Source organism: Paramormyrops kingsleyae, chromosome 1, assembly GCF_048594095.1.
Source record: "Paramormyrops kingsleyae isolate MSU_618 chromosome 1, PKINGS_0.4, whole genome shotgun sequence".
Taxonomy (NCBI): Eukaryota; Metazoa; Chordata; class Actinopteri; order Osteoglossiformes; family Mormyridae; genus Paramormyrops; species Paramormyrops kingsleyae.
Genome location: NC_132797.1, coordinates 64861451 through 64883272, shown reverse-complemented (window position 1 = coordinate 64883272; position 21822 = coordinate 64861451).

The following is a 21822-nucleotide window of genomic DNA, read 5'->3' as shown; positions in this document are numbered from 1 at the left end:
TTTAAACATGAGCTCTTTATAGTCTCATTATATCCAAATCTCCATTTCGGGATGATTTCCGTACATTCGAGATGAAATAAAAATGTTTCATCATGCAGGTTCCTCCCCCATCTTGTCTCATGAACCTGGGGACCGGGCCAATTTCAGTAAATCCAAATGAAAATAAAAGTTAATGTTGCATTACTATTCTGGCCATACTCTCCATATTGAGCTTGGATTGGGACAGAGAAAGACCACAGTGGTAAACACAGTGGTGAGCTTCTGGTAAGTCATAAATTAAACGGGAAAAAGTAATGGCACAATGAATATGCAATAAACCCTACACCCCCTCATGGTCTGAATAAAAATTCCACCTTGTCTTGATTTGTATAAAAGAATTTTTAGAAATGTGCTTGTTTTAGTGGTTAATTTCCTTTGGGATATATATTGGTGCGAATTGTTTTTTTTGTTATAATTTATGATTGTCATCTGTTGTGTTTTGATTGTTTCCGATGCTTTATTTCGATACGTTCTGCCAGCGGATTTATGTCCTATCTTAATTGCCCTCGCTGGGTGTTTCTCCTCTCGGCAAGCAATATCCTGTTTGTTCGTTAGTATCTGTCACATTGAAAAGGCCAAAAATCCCGTAATGAAAATGCGTATCGGCCTGACTGATCCGCTAAAACTTCCCTCTTGTTTTTTTGTTTTGTTTTGATTTTTTTTTGTTTTTTCGTGTCGGTCTCTGTGTTTTTCCAAAACCAATTTATATAGGGAGGGGGGTCTTTAAGAAGGCCTGCATTGCATTACTTTGAAAATGGATTTTATTTTTTTTTCTTCTGAAAATGGGAGCGTAGAAACAAAGAGAAGCCAAACGTCAGTGCGACAGCATTTAATGACATTCACAATGGCCTTCCTGTGGCAAGACACAGCTGACAGAGTACCAAAAGCACAAAAAGTGGAAATCATGAACCATTATGAGACCAAAGCACAAGAAATATGGAGAACTTAGAGCTGATGTATAGTCAGGGTGTGATTTTTGCAGATAGGCTTGCAGATAGATGCCGGCCCCCACTACAGTTGTGGCTGCCTGACGGGCCATTAGGCTTTCAGGTCCCTGACACTGACAGCCGGTTCCCCGGCCCCTTAATGGGACTCTCTGCCATGGCTGTCCAAGCTGTGGGCAGCCCCATTCGGCACCGCTGACAATAATCGCCATTAACAGATCGGCTGCCAACGCAGGGAATTGATTTGGCGTGGGGCTGGGCATGAGCACTGCATCGCCCTTGTCTTATCAGGCGACCAGCCACCTCTTCGGTGCCTCCTTCAGGCTGTCTGTGGAAAAGCAACTTTGCTCTGTGTTCTGACTTTCTTCCTGGGGCCTCTATCCTGAAGCGAGATTTGCTGGTTAGTTGGATTTCTTTTGTGTTTTAAGGTACCCAATTTAAATGGACTTTATATTGGTTCACTTACGTTAAACCTTAAATCTGTCCAGTTATCTTGCTAACCCAAAAAATCCAGTTTGGGCATACAGGCCCCTGGTCAGTAATAAAGCATTTTACTTTGTTTATTGTGTTTCTATCAGAGTGGTACAGCGTGGTATTGGGTGGCAATGGGTGGGATAAGGTGACGCAGGGTGGTATGGGGTGGCATGAGGTGGTACAGGTGGTACCGGGTAGCATACCTGTCAAGTTTTGGATTTGAAAATAAGGGAAATTTTCCGGCACCCACCGCGAGCCACCCCATCACCCCAACCAAGCTCCAGTATCCCTTACATTTTAAGACAGGTGTACAAGAAATCTAAAATAACCACTTGTCATTTACATTTTATTTTCATTACACATTTTCTTTTAATTTCTCATGTTCACTCATGTGGCTCTCTGGCATTCACTAATGACTTATTATACAGATTTGTTGCAGACTTTGTATCCTTGTTGAAGTCGTCACAGAAGGTGAAAGTAACGTTGTTTTTGGCACACAGCATTGCCATTTTAACCTCCGCATTTATGACCTGGTTAATGCTGTAAATGACCTGCAGACACTACTGCAGGTGGCAGTTCTCACGAGGCTACTGACAGTTCAGTTTGGAGAGGCAGAGGAATTTTTTTTTTAATGATATTATAATACGGGAGATTTTCGGGAAAATACTAATACGGGAGGACGGCGGGAAAGAGGGGTAAAATACGGTAGTTTCCCGGCCAAAACGGGAGACTTGACAGCTATGCCGGGTAGCACAGCGTGGCATAGGGTGGCACACCTTTGGGTTGCTACCCCATCTGCCACTCCAGTCTTGAGCGATGTAACTATTATATAAATCTAACTCAACACAATTAATAATTCAGTTTCATAATCCTCCTGACTTAATGCACATCAAATATAATCTGCGGAGCTCAGAGCACTTTGTAGGTTAACCACCCCAGTAAACTAGAGATGTGCCAAGGGAGCAGGAGAAAAGTAGAGGGAGCTGAACATATTCATGCAACTGCGAGCAGGCGGTCAGAATTAAACTGGTGGAATAAATGCAGGATAACAAATAATTTTTAGATGCTATTATTATATTCAATAAAACTCCTGTATACCTTTTAATAAATATCTGAAAGGTCATACATATACTGTACATAAATAAGCATCTTACAACTCCTTAAAACTTCTTCTCTTGCATTCCCATAAAACGGACAACAAACTAAGAACCAACCTTCGACAGATAGGAGGCAGGTAATACCCACCCCATTTGGCAAACTTTATTGTCAGCCCCCCCCCCCCGCCCCCCAGCAAGGAGCCATAAAGGGACCAGCACCGAATATCGGTATCGGAATAAAAACATTTCATTTCTTTTTATTGGAATCAGATTGTAAAGAAAATCAGTGGTAGCACCTACCACAACAATTTACTCAAAGGGCATCTCTTATATTATCTTAGTTTTTTGAGGAAAGGGCAGTTTGTATAGGTTTTTGGATAAAGGGAAGGAGTTACACCTGTTTAATTCGGAAAGCCTACACTTACACCTGCTCGGAACAGGTTAGGTGTGCAGCTTAATTTACCGTGGCAGTATACCCTGTTTGAAAGTGAGCTACGATTCATAATGACCAAAATTCACAAGTGTGCCTTAACCTTGCTAAGCCGGTAAACCCGCTTTGTAGTACACCTATCTGGGCTCTCAATTACTGGTACATCATCTAAGAAAAACAAACAGTAATTTTTCATTAGTTATCAAATTACTTAAGGCATTGAAAGCACAATTTCAACCAGAAAAAGTCACGGAAATTTCCATGCAAAGTATTGAAATTTGATGACCTCCCTCTCTCGCCCGTCTTGTCTGAAGCGGTTGGTATATGTAGATCTGTAGAAGTTTACTGGGGTCAAGCAAGGCCCCCTACCCCCTATGTGTTTCCATGGATACATGGGAATTTATGAAACAGACCAAGGAATTTTGTTTTATGAAATGAATGTGGATTTAGGGCAACTGCTTCCCGTCTCTGGTAAGCACATAAATCATCAGTATTACAGCTGATAATGTTACACAACTGGACAGCACCTGGCGATCGATAGTATAGTCCATCATATGCCGGCCAATAATATTTCTCATACAGTCATACGGCAGAGCAGTGGAGGGGAACGTCTCTGTGGCGACACTCGCTGGCATGTGCTACAGAGGGGAAACCAGCAAGTAGCGCATGAACATTAGCTCTCTTGAGTCCCAAAAGATGCTTTCTTTAAACCCCTTTAAAAGTTTATCACTCGCTCCCTGGCAGCTGGACGAGGAAAAAGCAGCAGAGATTGCGTGTCCCATTCCCCCCCCCCAAAATAAAACGCTTTAAGATATAGAAAAGAAACACTTTTTCTGCCCTCTGCCTCAGCGCTATCTCATCAATAGCATTCTTCACATCATTAAAAAGGAGATCCAGTGAATAAGCTTCATTCCCATCTTCCCGCTTGCCGCCCATCCCCCCCACCCCCCGTCACCCCACAGTCCTTCAGCCAACGCAGCCCCCGTTCACAATACACATAAGAGTGGCCTGCGCTTTTTTTTTTTTTTAATCACTGTATTTAACAGGGGCACAATCCTCTTGCTCTCCACTGCTTTGCTGTATTCCTTGGGCCTTTTTTTGACCCCCGAAGAGGAGCAAAAAGGCCTTTAATAAATAAAAGCGGGATTTAGACGGTGTCTTCGCCGGACCTTGAAGGCCGCGCCGGCCACGCGTAATAGACGGAGATGCTCTGCCGCCGGGCCGCCGCGCCGTTTGGCCCTAGGTGCCGTTATCGGTTGTCCCCAGACACACTTTGCCAACTATGTAAAACTTTGTCCTATTAATCTTCCCTCACCCACCTGGAGAAGCTGATAACTCTGATTATATTCCATTCCAGCGTCTGTCAGCGGCGGCGGGAGCACGAGCGCGGATTCGCCCCCATGTGTATGAGCTTGCCGGCTGCATTCACGCCCCGGTTTCCCGTGCGGGACTTCGGTGCCTCGGGCCGGGGCGACACGGCAAGACAAATGAGTTTAATCTGGGGGGGACGCGGCTCCACGGCAGCATACTGATGTGCCCACGTACCTGTTAACCTTTTACAAAACACCAGGATTGAACGGCTCTCCAAGCAAATATGGCAACCAGCCTGAGGCCCATGTTGGTCCCTTCATCCCGGATAAACCGCCATGCATCTCTCCAGCCGCACGCTTGTGTCGAACACCACCTCCCCCCCCCCCCCCTCCCAGAAATGTTTCAAATAGGTGAAACTGTCTCTCCCCCAGATTCCGTGTTTCTGAAGCAGCGATTGCGTTCCTGCTCTACGCTGTCAGAAAAAAAGGGTGCAGCCCTGGGACAGTTTTGTTCCCCAAGGAACAAACAACATTATTGTACCCCCCAATGTACAAAAATGTTCCTCAGAGTCCATTTCTGTACCTTAAATTAAACTAAACGTACACTAACCTACAGCAAAGGTACAATTGGCAGACCCTTGAGGGTATACCCCCAGCGACAGGTAATTGTACCCTCAAAGTTTCACACTAGTACTTTTCTCTGGCAGTGTAACATAGAGCTTAACCTAGGAATTGTGACCAGACCGGTGCACTGGGTACCACTAACACCTATGTTCACCACCACACAAAACAAGCATTTGTGTGGGACCCACAAGATCGCTACACTAAATGTTAAATAAATACGTTCCTTACAGTACATAGGGGATGCTGAAGTAGATGTTCTGCTAACCAGCTAGCTAGATCTCCCGACTCCTCTCAGTAGCAATTTCCATAGTTTTGGAAACATCTGAGAGTGTCCCCGAGGTGCCTTTCTGACCACAGGCACCTGCTGAGCCATCTCCACCCCCCCAACAGAGTTAGGAATATAAGAGAGTTATATGGGGGTGGTGAACAGAATCAAGTAACACAGAATGGAAGTAGATTTCAATATGAAAGCAGAATGAACATCAGGGTGGATCAAAAACTGAAAAGATGCTTCAAACCTACACGTCAAATGCACAGAAACTGACCTTTCAAGTTCCTGATTTGTCACAGGCGAAGAATCCAAACTTTAAATAACAATATGATAAAATATTTCCTCAAACCATAAAACCATTGTAATTTTTACTGCTAATCCAGTAGCTCGTAGACTTTGATATGTGGTCCACAGACTTTAATAGTGCTGGCACTTACAGTGCTGGTGGGATGTTTTATCACGATTGATAGTTTAAGACCGAGGCCAAAGGAAATCCAGCACAGCTTATTATATTATATAAAAATGTGACTTAAATGCCCAGGAAAAAGGCACGGATGCAGCACAGATACCTCACCTCTTTGATTTTAAAGCCACCGATTCTGTATAATCTAGTACCCTACTCCTCTATATGAAGAAATCTTAGTATTTACTAAAGTTAATCTTAATCTTATTATTATTCTCTTCTCTGGGATTCAACAATTAAACAAATGATAGGAGACGTGGCTGAAGATCACACAGTCACATCTGCCTTTTAACAAAAGGATTGAGTCCATACTTAGGACAAAGATTAGAAGAAAAAAAATCAAGTAACATAAAACCTGGGACTTATCCAGAAATAAAGTGACTTAATTATTATTTGGATATTTCTAAATCCTTGGTCACTTTAGTCTCCATTGCTACAAAAAACATCCATAACATTAAATTAAATTTTTCAAAATGAAGGATTATTAGATTTTTCTTCCAATTTATATCCCTCTGTGTAGACCTACGATAAGCATATGTTTACCCTGGTCAAAGTTACTTTTATGTATTTCATTTGCAAATTGAAGGTACTTATGTAAGCAATCAAGTGCCTTATTTATTACTCTAGAAGGCTGCCATTGCTGATGGCGGACGCGAGAAGCTTTTCTTTCCTCGTGATATAAGTAGTTAACAACAAATATTGGGTTATGTCACGAGCACTCGGGCTGCACTCAAGAAAAATATAACCTCCCGTTAAACTTCTGCTTTCACCGGGATTGGAAGGGTGCAGCAGCTTCTTGCTTTGTCACATAAATATTTCACGACCACTTTTGAGGGTTTTCACCGGGGATCTGAAGCTCCTCTTGTCCTTATTCCTCGCTGCGAAGGGGGCGAGGTGCACAGCGCTGAGCAGCGCTACCCAAAGCGCCTGGAGGCGCGTGGGCACACATCGAGCGTCGCGCCGCGTGTCAGCTGGCGCGAGCGGCGGCACGAAGAAAGGCTGCGCGTTCCTGCAGGAAGGTTCCCACCCTCCGGCTCGCGTCGCAGATCACGTTCGCCTTCTGACGTCGTTCCTGCACAGAAGATTCGCTCGTTTTAAACTGCCTGTAGCTTTCGCTGACATTCTTTGCACTATAACTGTTTTTGTCGTTTGGTATTTATTGTTACTGTTTATTTCTGTCTAAATTTCTTATGCTGTGTGTCACGCTACTATAAACCTATACTGTAGCCTATATTAGGCCTATTCTTATTCTTTTTTTTATTCTTGTTCTTTTTATACTGTTTTTGAAAAAGCATTTCATTACACACTACTACAAAGTTTTTTACAAATAAAAACTATCTATCTATCTATCTATCTATCTATCTATCTATCTATCTATCTATCTACCTATCTATCTATCTATCTATCTATCTATCTATCTATCTTTAAAAATTCTACTCCCCCCCCCCCCCAAACCAAAACATGACTTACAGTATAATGTACACAGCAGCATTGTAGGTATTCAAATAACTTTGTAGCTTTGTAATATTATACACATGCAATATCCATAATCTATATTAAAAAAAAAATGTGGCAACATTAAACAAAAGTGGTAACTCAATACTACCATAGGTCCATCTGAAATATTGAATTTCTAAGCAATATCACAATGAGTGGGCAATACATAATCTCTGCAATAATGACAACCGGGTGGGGCTTTTTTTTAGGAATCTGCAGACATATATTTACTTAAAGAAATTAAATTCTTATAGATTTCCATAGTTTGATTTTTTTTATTACTGGTTTAGATCTAGAGATTTTTAAATACAAATATTGTAGAATTAAAGAATGAAGAAAATGTATATACTTGGACCACTGGTGCATTGTTGGCTGTAACGATTTGTCATAAATCCTGCATTAACAAGGTCTCCTTGTACTTTAATGATCCCAGCATAGTTGTGGTGTGACTGGCCCTTGTGATGGCATGCTAAATGTTTTCCTGGAAAATGAAGAGTTCACTAGTCTCTTCAAGCGAACAAGCAGCCAGCTTTAGCTTGTTAGAGACATCAGGCTGATGCACTAATGTAACCCGTTGCTAGTATGTTCCGGAACGTGAGGTTCCCTCGGGTTCCCTTGGCTTCAGTCTTTCCAGGAGACTAGGATTGAGCATCAAACACCCCCCTTCCTGCGGATGAGCATCCAGGAAACAGTCAGAGGCCGCTTGTAATTCTGTCTGGGGTTTCACATGCTCTCACAAAGTCCCGATGTCTTTAAATAACATTATATTCTCGCTTAAAATGTGAAAAAAGTGTGTGCAATTAATTTTCACTGGTCAGAGACCTTACAGCTGTGACATCAAAGTAATATGAATATGAAGCGGGGAATAATCTCGATATTATCTCAAATATAACTGCACACTGCGGTTTCACATTATTAAGACTCGTCTTCAAAATGTAGAGAATATTATTCTCTTATCATTAAATCTGTGGAGAAAATAGTTAATCAGTGATAACCTTCCCTCCTCCCTCCTTCCCTAGAATGTTCCGGCACAATATTTCTGGGAATGTCACTGAAATCCAATTTTCGCAGTTACTGTGGGTGCGAGGACGCAGGCAGTCCATGCTGCCAGACTGGTGGTTGGCCAGGACGCGCGTGGAAGAACCCGGTGTGTCCGTGTGCTCTATCCACTTAGGCGTACCATCTTAGGGGATCCCAGTTCGGTTCTGGGAGCTGTCCAACCAGAACCATCTGCTCGCAATCTACACGATTATGGGACCTACCAAAGCATTAATCCATATGAATACGAGGCAGTTGCACTTAAGCTGTTGAGCCAGCGCCTAGTGTTTTTATCTGCTAAAGAACACCTGAGAAGCTGAACAGAGTGCCGAGTATTATGGGAGAAATTGGCATGAAGATGGTGTTTGCTAGAACTGTAAACCACGTTTAGGTTCCTTCTGGGTCTATCTATTCTTTCAGTTCACATTTTGGATTATGCAACCCCATGAAGAACTAAACAATGATGAAATGAGAATTTTACATCCTTCCACATTTTGACTTGAGGCTCAGTAGAGACATGTTGTACATTGACAAAATGTCGATATTATCATGCACTTCATGTAAGGTGAAAAAATATTTTCCCTGTCTGAAGAAAAAAATATTCTTTGGAAATCACCCCTGGGATGAAAAAATATCAATGCCCCCCTCCTCCATCCTTAGTTCTTAGCTACTTATGCGAGTTCCTACCTCTGGTCGGTTTTCAATTGGGGGGTCCCTGGCTTAAGAAAGGCTCAAAAGAGTAATAGAGAGCGGGGACACTGCAAGGGCTTTTTGTGCCTGATGAAAGCATATATGGCCCCCCAAGCAAAATAAATCCTATTATTTTCTTTTAGGGCCTCTATCACTTAGAGGCCCTTGAGATCATTCAAACTTTCACCCTCTTAACAACACCCCTGACAGAGAGACTTCTGGAATGTCACAGAACATTCTTGTAAATGAAAGGACATTATGCTGCCCACTAAATTATTGCCATCAATAATACCCTTAAAGATGAATGAAACTGAAGATCAGGTAATCCATTTGCATCCTGTCTGTATATTCTGAGGCAGAAAAATGGACTTTAAATGTTTCAAAAGCACCTAAGGGCTTAATGGTTCAGAAATTGATTCTCAGCAATTATCTTTCTGTTTGTGACAGTTTTAACTGTAAAATTATCACAGAGCGCATTTGACTCATGAACTTCTTCAAATACTTTGGATCTTAAGGTCAGGATTGTCCTTCTAATTATTGGCTGGTCACTGTAAACTTTGATCTACATGCAATTTAATAATCTGAGTTCACTGAATGACCTGTATTATAGGACTTTATATAAAGCGGTTTGACATGATTAAGGGTAATGAGCTTTATAAATCTGATGGAATTAGTCATTCGCATATGAATATGTTTTCCTCATACAACCACTGCATTCCTTGTCTCATTATCCAGTTTTTATAAATATCTCAGAAAAGTACTTTGCAAGACATTTAAAGTGATTTTAAAAGACAGCAACAAGTGAATAAATTCTAAAGTGAGGAGGAAAGGAACAATCATGTTGACGCACTAACGTGGCAAACACAATGGCACAAGAACCAGGCTGATCTCCGGTGAGAGAGTTCTGCTATAATCACCACTTTTGACGTTAATTATCGCTGGAAAAAAATCTTCTTTCTTGATTTGTTGTGTCACATGGTGTCACTAAGTGACGCTCAGCATCCAATAATTTTCACAGGAATTTAATTGTTACATTTGCTCAGTGAAAGTGATGTTCAGACCAAAGACCCACAAATATGTTATTTCAGTCACACATTTCTGTCCAGATCTATTAGATTCTGTGTCACAGACACTAAAAGTTTATTTTGCATTTTATACCACCTCATGTCACCTACAGAGAATGGACTATCTTGTAATTAATCTACAGTGGTCTCCTGGCTGTGCATGGATACAAGCTTTCACTGGTTTTTTTTATAGGAACCACTGGAGAAATGAATCATAATGAGAAACAGCAATGGAAGCAATTTTACCATGATTGTTTCATATGTCATATTCTTCAGACAGATTCCTTTCATGATGAAAGCAGAATTTTTTTTTTCTTATTAAAAACAGAGTAACTGTAAAGCATTTTTGAAACCTATACAGAAAAAAATAAAACTACATAAGTAATTATGAAGGTTTCTGACCTCAGCGGTGGACATCAGATTGTATTTGTACACAAAAATTATTGTTTCAAGACTAGGGCTAGTTTAATGGATTTGTCTCCTTGTTTGTCATCCCCATGTGTAAACCAAACCCATGAAGCCTTGTAGGTCTCACCATAAGATTCCAGCAAATCAATGCTGTCGTCTGCTTTCCCTGTGCCGACTCTGTGTTCCCATGAGTGTAAACCAAACCTGCAAAGGCTCGTTCTATTTCCCGTTCATTAGTTAGGCAGCCAGATACGCCACATCTTGCTTCTAAGGTTCCTTTTTAGTTTGTCTTGTATAAGATAGGTTGACAAAAGAATGAGACAGGAAGTAAGATTATTAGTTTGTTCTTGTCACTTTTCTGCAAGCAATGGACGGACGCGAGAACCACATTTACAAGATGCTGTCACGATTTGTGGTTTCACGTCTTTGTGTGGCTGTTACTTCTAAACGATATGTTATTTAGTTACACATTTTCATTGGTCTGCTTTCTGTTTTCAATGTTCTGTACGTTCTCTGCCTAAAGAGTACAACTTAAGTAAGATAAAATAAATAGAATCCATTTAAAAACTACATTTTCGTGCAAAACAGCTATTGATCAATGGTTCCTTGCCAGCAAGTCTTAGTTAATGAAGCCCAGCTGATCGTGATTGGACTGAGTACTTTCTTAGAGATAGATGGGGCCAGCTGGGTAGATTTGATAAGAGGAGACAAAGTTTATTTTGACATACTGGTGGGTAGTAGGAATTTATGATTTTTGGGCTAATTTTTTTTTTAATGATCTTCTAATTTTGATAAAGCTTTGTTTTTTTGAAAAGCTGTCTGTTTTACCCTTGTGTCAGACATCCACAATGACCTGTCACAGGTTTGTTTTTTTTAGTTTTATAGGGATATTTTGTATGGGCTGAAAGCTCCACTAACAAATCCACTGACTGTCTGTCATTCGCTACCTGACTCGGCCTAACTGCCTGTAAGGCAGCAGGTGTCAGAATCTCACGGGCTCCTCCGACTCGACATGCTTCCAGAAAGCTCTGTGCCATCCCGATGATGTGCCCCAGCCCACAGAATCCATGTCATTGTGAATCTGCAGTTGATTACCGTCTGTTCAGAAACAGCATGAGTGAAATTTATGTTCTGTGGAGAAATGACAGAACAGCGCTGTTAGAGGGGGCGACGTGGGGTAGAGAAGGATATGGGAGGCCCATTCATTGAGTCACATGGAACCAAGGCACATGATGGGTAGCAGTTTTGGCCCATAATGACTGACCAGAGGGTAGTGGCAATGCCAGTCAACCCATTATATGACACAGTGTACCATTTTCTGTGGGGGTGCTGACTTACCAAGTCAGTTTCACTTTGTCTCAGACAGGGGGCACCAGCGATAAAGCTTGCCTGGCACACCACATGGGCTTTGACCGGCTCTAGTTAAAGATCTGTATCCTGGGTGCAATAGTGCTGGGAATTTTAACAAAGAAGGACAGGTCTGCTGAGTAGATTAATGAATAAGCAACCGGTTGGCTGTGAAGTCTCATGCTCCAGCTCAAACTGAAGTGATTTGTGCTGTCATGTACCAATTATCAGTACAAGACAAACTGTATTTGCGAAGAACCATCATCGCATGTTTCGTCAGCCTGGTTCCTTCATATCTCCCGACAGCATTTTTCTGCGATTTGTCGTGAAACCGCTCCCTTCTGCCCATTGTTATTCACATCATGTGCCCACGATCTGCCCTTCAGAAATAAACACCCTGGGCATGACAGAGATGTGTAAATAGAGGCCAATTGGGCAGCCTGAGTCATCAAAGTGCAGCCCATTAATGAAGATCTGGTGTGAAGAAATTCATGGGCATCCATTTGCAGTGTTTGACTGTTATTAAACAGCAAGTGATGTGCATACATGCAGCGACTTTGCAGCAGATTTTTTAAGATGAGGGGAATAAATGGGGACAACCAAGGATATGCTTTGAATTGGTAAATGACAGGCGAGGGGCTCTCTGGGGGCCAATCAGCTTTCAGCTGGGGCCCGCACCTGTATATGCCCCTGTGTGCATGAGATGCGCGCGCTGCGTGTTTGATGCATGTCGCCCAGTGCTAGAGCAACATGCTCATATTATTGGATAAAAGGGGCCGTATGAAAGTTTATTCTGAAAAGCATAAACTCTCCCATTTAATGCCTCATCTGTAAGGCAATTCACTGCCAGAGGCTAACACAAAATTTGTCTCATTCGATTCCTAATCAGTAAATCAAATGGTTATTAACTGGGAAAAAAAAACATTTTTATAAGAATTTATATTTATATTTACTTACTTGTGTGGTTCCTTGAATTTATTGTGAAATTTTCTGCAAATTTTAGTCAAAAGAAATTAATTAATAAAATCAAGTATTGAACAACACAGTCTGTTAGGTTTCTCTGCAGTGAGCTGTTTAAACTGAAATCTGAAAATATTATTTCTGGGAGAGTGATTTGCTTAACAGAAAAGGAGCATAGCTGGAAGATTTGGCTGCTCCCAGTTGTTAATTATTGACGGAAACCTCATTTGTTGAATCTGAGAGACAATTCCTTTCCCTCTTTCGTTGATTCTAATCATCGCAAGCAATTTAGATTAGAGGTCTTTTAAAAAGCAAAATCAATGACTGTTTCCAATAGGTTTGCATCATCTTTCTTCAAATTCATCACAGTGCATTTCACATGATTAGGAGGTATTTGTAGCTCATTACAAGCCCTTTGTCAGGCTATTTTTTTGCTATTATTTTGCTGCAGATGTGATTTAAAGTGAGGCATGAGGCATGTGCACAACAAACACATCTGATTCAACATGTGATGAAATTTCTTTGGGCATTGGATGAACATCTTAAATTGTTAGCCATTCCAAGAAGCTATGGGTGGATGGAGGCAAAGAAAGAAAGAAAGAAAGAAAAAGAAAGAAAAAGAAAGAAAGAAAGAAAGAAAGAAAGATTTATTTAGCAGGTGCTTTTATCCAAAGCGGAGTTAGGCAGTTCTGGGGCAACTCCTACGAGCCTCCTCAGACAAATAGATACTCGTGATAATACTCCAAAGGCAGTGAGCCTGGACATTAATTTATGTACTATCACCTGACTCAGGATATGTGTGTGTGTGTGTGTGTGTGTGTGTGTGTGTGTGTGCGAGCGGGTTTACCTATCCTTATGGGGACATAATGTCCCCATAACGTGATAAATACTCGGTTTCCTGGTCCCCATAAGGGAAAACTCTATTTTATAAAAAACGGTGACTGCTATGAAAAAACTAAAAATGCAAAAACTCTTGTATTTTGTTTGGTTACTTATGGTTATGGTTAGGGCAGGGTAGGGTAGGGGTTAAGGTTGTCATAGTTAGCGTTAGCATTTTTCCCATTGAAATGAATGAGCGGTCCCCATAAGGATATGTTTACCCTACATGTGCGTGTGTGTGTGTGTGTGTGTGTGTGTGTGTGTGTTCAGTGAGCCTGCTGGTTTAACTGGAACGAGTCACTCCACACCCCATCACACCTGGACCTGTTTCAAAGCTTCTGCTGCTGCTTGAAAACCTCCCTTTAAGTCAAAAACTATCGCGGAAGTGGGGTCTATCCCGAGTTTCCCGTACTACTACCTTTGAAATGCGATTCCCCAACAACATATCGCTCTCCGAAGTTAAGAAGAGAGACTGTGGGTGTCCATGCTCGTATCTGACTCAGGTACAGTATGGTGGTGTCACGCCACATGACGTGTGTAAACTTCTGCCTCCTGAGAAAAGCTTTAAGATTGGATGGAAGCAGCTGTGAAGCTGAAAAAAAGGAAATTAAGGTCTTAAGAGAGGCAGGAACATAAAATGTTTCTCATTATTCATGTAGAGACTTAATTAAAATAACACGATTAAAGAATTGTAATGAATTTTCTTTATATTTGACAACCATTTTCCTTTTCTATGGACTGTTTTCTCCAGGAGGAAATGTATTTAAAATGAAAAAAGATTTTTCTTTAAGTGAATAAATGAACAATTTATGGTTTTGAGTGTAATAACAGTTTAAAAGTGTCGACGTCCTTGCAGAAAGAGGTACATGCTAGTAAAGGTTAAGATGATTATGGCTCTACATCCCTGCCAGGACTTGTGACCAAAACTCCATGCCTGACTCTACCTTCATGTGTGAATTAATCTAAGACAAACAAAAGAAATTAACCCAGACACCCAGGCTGGGGGTAGTTTGTTCCAACCTGTCACACTGAGATATTCCCAGCAAATGTTGCCCTGACTCACTATGCCTCCCATTGCTCCCAATAGCAAACGCTGCTCATCCGTGACAGGCAACCTCAAAAAACCAGGACACCCCCGCCCCATAAAATCGTGTGAAATCTCGTCGACTTTTCCCTGATACGACCAGCTATGTCAGCATACCATGATCTGCGGGGAGTGGAATAAAGGGAAAAAGGCTGTAAATCTTCCCTGGGGCAGGATACTTTCGGTACTGGGTCGGGGAGGGGGGCGTTGGCTGAAACCATGAGGCTGACCTCTAGCTGACCTCAGACTGACCTCTAACTGATTTCAAGCTGACCTGAGTCTGTAACTGAAGGACTTTGTCTAGATTCTAGCCCTCTGATTGTGTGCTTTTGCATACACTTGCTGGGAACTGCGTTATTATACATTTTAGCACATATGAGTCCATCACGGCACCTCGACCACAAATTTATCTGGTTCTAATTAAAAAAGTGCATAAAGAAACTTGTACTGGCAAAGAATCTGTGTTAAACACGTCTGACTGGACCTGATCGTGGGGCCGATACCAGTGATTGGTAGTCCCCTCTAGCTGATTGTAGTTTCTAAGCATGGTTGATTTTATCCCAGTGCTCAAATGAAGAAAGATCTCACACTCATCTCTCATTAAAAATGAAACAAATAATCGCCTCCTCTTCACTGCAGCGTAGAATGCATTTCGTTTTGTGTCTTTAACATTTCCCCTCTTCTTCTGTTTCTGTCACCTTCCATAACATCACTTGTATGCTTTATTACAAGCCGGCCAAAGCATCGTAAGTTTTGATGTGAAATTGCAGGACAGCAACTATATTGTTTTATGTTGTATGCAATTTGCCTTTGTCTATCAAAAAATGAAATGTACTTAAAGGTTTAAACCTTCTTCAAGGTTTTGAGTTTTGAGCAGCTTCGTATTTCTGGAAAAGGCAAGGTTGTGTCTGTTATCTGCATCTGTAAACAAAACTGATGTAAATATTAATATTTACAGCAGACAATGCATGGAAAGGCATTTGTGTACAGAAGTGAGCAGCATGACGTAGTAACTGGCTGAACATTCAATGGCCTGTATCGAAATTTCAGCTGGGGATACAGATATTGACCTTCTATGCAGAGTTTACTAGAACATTCCAATGTTTTTGTTCTCATACCCTTATTTAAATTTAAACATGCACCGATTGTCAGAGTTCAAGGTATATAGATATACACAATACATAGTATTTTTAGTTACCGGAGGAATTCCTTACAACAAGCTGTCTTTAGGAATTTTTTTTTGAGATATAATCTTCAGTTGTATTTCTTTCCTGTGCTCCATATTATTTGATGCATAATAGAGGCTGATTGCATAAGAAATGCGGATTGCAGCCGCAGCATGACATGAAATCTCATTAAGACATCCAGGCTTCCAGCGTGTTTGCAGACTCGTCATCGCGCAGCTAAAACAGGAGTCCGGCCCTTTCCCTGCGGTTCATTAAGCATTCATCCCCTCTCGCTGCTCCTCGGAAACAGCACACGCGCTCCCCATCTCTGCTGATCAATAATGTAGCGCTCGATGCGGCAGGGGAGCCCGGCCAGCCCGCGCACAAACGGCATCGCCGCGGCTCTGCCCGGCACCAGCCCGGCACCAGCCCGGTTAGAGGAGCCAGCGGGCTCACGTCCAGATCGCGTGCAACCCCTTCAGAGACGACTTTCCTGTCTGGAGGCGGATCCTGTCCAGCACGTGTCTGAAAACAAGTTTTATGAACGGGAGGCGATGTGGGCCCCTCCGTCCTTGATGACTGGCCTCCAGTTACATCCATAGAACATTCATTTGTTCGCTGGTACCCACTGCGCAGTAGTATTGATCTCTTAGCCATTACTGCAGGATTCTGTGCAATACTTTGCCTGACATTCTTTGCACTATTACACTGTGTAAATACTGTTATTGTTTATAATTCACTATCTATCTATCTATCTATCTATCTATCTATCTATCTATCTATCTATCAATCTATCTATCTATCCAACATGATCAGTGGTACCTTGTTTTAAATACCAGGCCTCCTTTGCTGCTTATTTACAGGTTACAAACAGAACATGTAATTATCAGACATCAGTACTAGTTTAATTATTATGTGGCAGTGAAAGGTGAGCTGGTTATTTTCCCTCATGTTTATATGTAAATGGGGGCAGGGGGGCATGGTGGCTCATGAGTGGCATTGCTACCACACGTCTCCAGTGGTGCTGGTTGAAATTCTCCCCTGTTTCTGCATGTTCCCCCCGTGTTGCATGGTCCACCTCCAGGAACTCTGATTTCCCCCCATACCCCAAAGATGTGCAATTAGGCTGATAGGCACTGTGTATGAGTGTATATGCCTTGTGATGAACTGGGATCCCACCCAGGGTGTACCCAGCCATGTGCCCTATGTCGCCTGGGTTTGGCTCCAGGCCCTCCCATATTTCCATATCAGGGGGTAGGACTGCTTGTTTTATCCTCATGCATTCACAGTTGGATCAATGTCATCGAATACTTGCAGAATTACTCCTGTAAACTTCACCCCCCTGTAGTCCAAGAAACGCATTGTCATGGACACTCATTCAGAATGAAGGCAGCCTTCTATCTGTCTCAGTCCCTTACGTTCCGTTGGGGGGGATGATTCTTCAGGTCCTGCTAGTAAACACCTCTAATGTGTCTGCCCAAAACAAACGGTCTCCCTGTTAGAAGAGCGAGCAGCTGGCAGCTGTGGGATGACTGAATTTAGGCCCCGATGCAAATCTCCGTTAAGTGTGGAAATGTGTCTGATTGTGACTGTGATCCAGTCGAGTCGCAGACCTGTTTCTACATCTTTTCTCTTTCTGTCCACATGAGGCTTAAAGTGGGACCAGATCTATGCACGTATAACTATACAAAAGATTTAATGGTTTTGTTTCTGGCCTTTTAGTGTTACAGCAGAACCTTGGAACTCAAACACCTCTTAACTCGACCAACTCGGACATCGAACAGGTCTGTTGAATTTTTTTTTTACTTGTACCTCGACTGAAATCTTGGAACTCGACCATTCCTGCTAAAACTTGTATGGGACGAGACGAGTTCAACTCTACCAATTCGGACCTCAAACAGGTCGTCATGAAAGATCTAACCGCAACTCGGCCGAAAACTCAACGAAACAAAACAGACCTGCTAAAACTTGTACAGATCGAAAGGCATCTCTGAAGGGCTGACACAGAAGCAAACGGACCCACTGCAATGCTGATGCCCATGAATGGCTTTTTATTCATAGTTATCAGCACTTTCTCTCATAGGTAACTGTAGCACTTAAAAAGGAAATTATAGTGAGACTTGAAGGTGGTGCACGTGTGTCTGCTATCACATGGAGCATGGGATTGTCATTTATTTTATGTTTATTGCTTAAGCATGTGTGCTTTTTCATGTGTGTGTTAGTTTTATATTGATATATTGATTGTTAATGCTTTTTATCATTAGGTAGGTAGGTAGATAAGTTTAAATAGGCAAACATTTGGAGGTCTGGAACGGATTACATTAATTTACATTATTTCTTATGTGCAAGTTCAACATGGACCTCGACCAAATCGCATCTCGACCAGCCTTCTGGAACGAATTAAGTTTGTGTTCCAAGGTACAACTGTACCTATAAAACAAATCAGGCATCATAAGCATAATACATATTATTTATACCTTTGTGTAGATTCAATAAGTTCATCAAGTACATTCGATAAGTTTATTGCACTGTGTATATATCATACAGCAGTGCGGTGTGCAGACATTTCAAGGGGCAGTTGCTTGAACGTGATCGCTGGTAACAGGAGTCCCGACCGCACATGCCTGTCGTATAGCTGGTTTGAACACTTTTGCACTGTTTTGCACTTTTTAGATTAGATGCCTCTCATTACTTATTGTGCAACAACAATGAAGTTGAATCTAACCGCAAGTTAACTTAAAGTTAAAGTTTCCCGGTGTGATTTCCATGCTCCGGGTTAAGCCGGGGCTACAGGAGACGGACTGGTACCCCATTGGTATATATCTGATTATATAAAGTACATAATCAGGATAGTGCTGAGAAATATCCACGGGTAAATGTTAACAACAGAGCCGCCTCACGCCAGGCTGAGCCCCATGCCATTTAAAGCGGCGGCGTCGATCCCATCGCTGGGGCTGCACTTTTAACCAAACCGGTGCCCCTGGCTCCCCCTGGGACATGCTGTCAAACAGGAAACACTGGCCCATTTCCCCGCTATGTGCGGCGGCGTGCCTGGGGCTGCCCTCCTTCCACTATAAATGCTTGAAGAGTCTGAAACCTCAGCCAGAGGCTGGAGCCACTGCGAGCCGCTTCACATGTGAAGAACCTGATGGAACTTTTGACAGGAAAACACTGAGATGCATTAAATCCATTAGTTCCTCTCGTGAGCGTGCAAATAACTGCCTCAAAGCGATGAGGGCTTAAATATGGCTTAACACCATCCGGTGAAAGTATGACATCATCTCTCGTTTACCAAAAGGCCGCTGCGTATTACATTTTGAGGATTAAGAAATACTTTTAGGCTTTACTTTTTATTGATGAAACCATCTTAGAACACATTACAAACCAAATCGCCCTCAACGGTTTTTTTGTTTTGTTTTGTTTTTCTTCCAATTTCTGACCTTCTGCAGATATCCATGCAAGGTGACTATGAAAGTGTATGGAGTCCCACTTACCTGTAGGGGGCAGTAGTGCTACTAAAGCACATGACACGCATTCTACATGTCATATTTTACTTTTCACATGCTCTATGGTTGACCTAGTGGTTGTTCTTCCTTGATTTACATGTTGTCATGGTGGTTTTTGTTTATTTCCCTATCAATAATAATAATAATATCGTAAACCATTGTGCATAAGGGCTCAAGACAGGCAACAGCCAGCGATGAATTATGTTTTCAGCCTTCAGCTTGGAAGGTACATCTCCAAGCTCGTGCTGGCTCCAGCTTTAAAAGATAATGCTGCAAGGTCCAATGACCAATCAGAGTGACTGATGGTGACTTCTTGGTCATTGGTGTAGGTATGTGTGTGTCTGTGCAGCTGGAGAGAATTACTGGCCTGCTTCGAAGAGTGACCCTCACACAGCCATGCTAAAAGCTCAGAAAATAAACCCAACTAGGCTCCAAAATACTCCTGTGTGTGTGTTTATATATATATATAAAAATGAAAAGAGCCTCCTGCTGCAAGTCAGATATGGATTGAAATCCTCTTTACCAGATTTTAGACAATCAGATACTACAATCCTAATAAAAGCGGATAAAAATTGTAACCGGCTCTGATTTGTGACATTCGGCTAATCTTCCCGTAAACTCTTTTTTTAGCATCATTGTTTTTGTAAAACCTACACATTTCCAAAAGTCTTTTCATTTAAATATGGAGATAAAGCTTTACAAGAGCAGAGATTGAATGCATTTCTTTCCTGGTTACTCACTTAATCTGTTTGATGCTCATTGTTTTGGCTTGACTTCATTGGTGCCCATCCATGAGCTGAATGATCTTATAAAGATGGCTTTCTTCTTCATAGTGGAAGGGTGTCATGTTTCAGCAGTGAGCCTTCCAAGAGCACACGGAGATGTTCCTTCAGTGCCAAGGAGGCTGCACAGCCTGCTGGGAATTCTGAGGAGGAAATGGAGCCCATGGCTGATGTCATCAGTTACATAATCTCTACACCATGTTTACGCTAAAGAGAGATCCATACAGACATTTTGTTCTAGTTCGTGGCAGTGATTGATAGAGCTGCCGGGAATGAAAATGCTTTCGTTCGGTGGGATACAGAGAGGGACGGGCTGGCCGTCTGTCTCAGGAGGGTGAATCAGGTGACAGTCATTGTTCAAGTTAATTCATCCCACCTGTTCCTCAACCCCCGCGTGCAAGTATATTAGTTAAATTTAGACATCACTGACATCGCTGCTAGTCCAGAGGACAAGTCTACTTATATGAGATTACAACTAATGCAGCTTTCAACAGTATAGCTTATTTTAAATAAGGGAGCAACACAGTGACTCAACAAGTTTGCACTTATCGCAAGGTCAGCTGGCTGGAAGAAGGGGCATAAAGGTCAAATGAAATGAGGACTCAAATCTGTTATGATATTGGACTGGCTGATGACCTATCCTGTGTGTCCAACACTGTACAGACAGGGATTGCTCAGATGGACACTGTGATTTGGATGAGCACTTACTAATAATAAATGGATAAAGATAGACATCTTCGATCTTCTGAAAAGTATAAATAGCCAGGCACAACAACAATGGATTGATAATTATATATGACATTCATTTTATATACTGACTCTTCGTGATGTATTGTCTGAGGCATCTGGAAAAACACATTAAAAATGAACAATTCATACTTTATCCAACGTTATAGTGTAAATTATAAATAATATGCATTTGTTGCGAATAAAAACCTCTGATAATTTGAAAAATTTTGGAGTGTATTCCGAGACCTGCTGTCTGTCATCTAGGAAGTGGAAAAACGCACCTTAATCATCGGAAAAGTGGAGGGGTGTCATCAGGCGCCGTGTCTAGATGGAGTTATTACAGCGTTTGCAGGCGCACGCATGGACAGCTCCGTGACAGATGAAATCAAGCGGGCGCATGTGAGCGTCAGTCATCTCCTGCCCACACAAACTGTCGCACCGCATCCCTTTACAGTAGGCGGGGAAGCAAGGTGCTGGTCATTCACTCCACGACAGCACGTTTCCTGAATTTACACTCATAAATATTATTTACCGTACCATAAATAATTAATCGATCGTCGTAATATTCTCCGAGTGAAAAAACTGCTGACATCCATCACTTCCCCTGAAATAAACCGTCGTATTTAAATACTGCCAATATTTACTGCCAATTATTTTATTATGATTCATTTAGCCTACATTTAATGTTTTTGGTTATGTATCCTTCAATTATAGACATTTATGTTAGGTGAGGTTTTTACGAAATCAAGGACATTAATGTATTAATTAGCTAACACTTTCTATGAAGGGTGTTAAAATACATGCAACGCAAACAATGGAACAGAAAATCTTATTAGGCTATGTACGTGTATAGTTAGAATTTATTACAGCGATTTGTCCCCAGCGGACACGGCGGTTTCATACAGAGATTCAGACGTCATCCAAAGTATATGAGAACATGTAAATTAATTAATGTTGATTTTTTTAATTTGTTGTTTTAATTCTACTTTCAAAGACCTCTGTTGATAACACTATATTGCG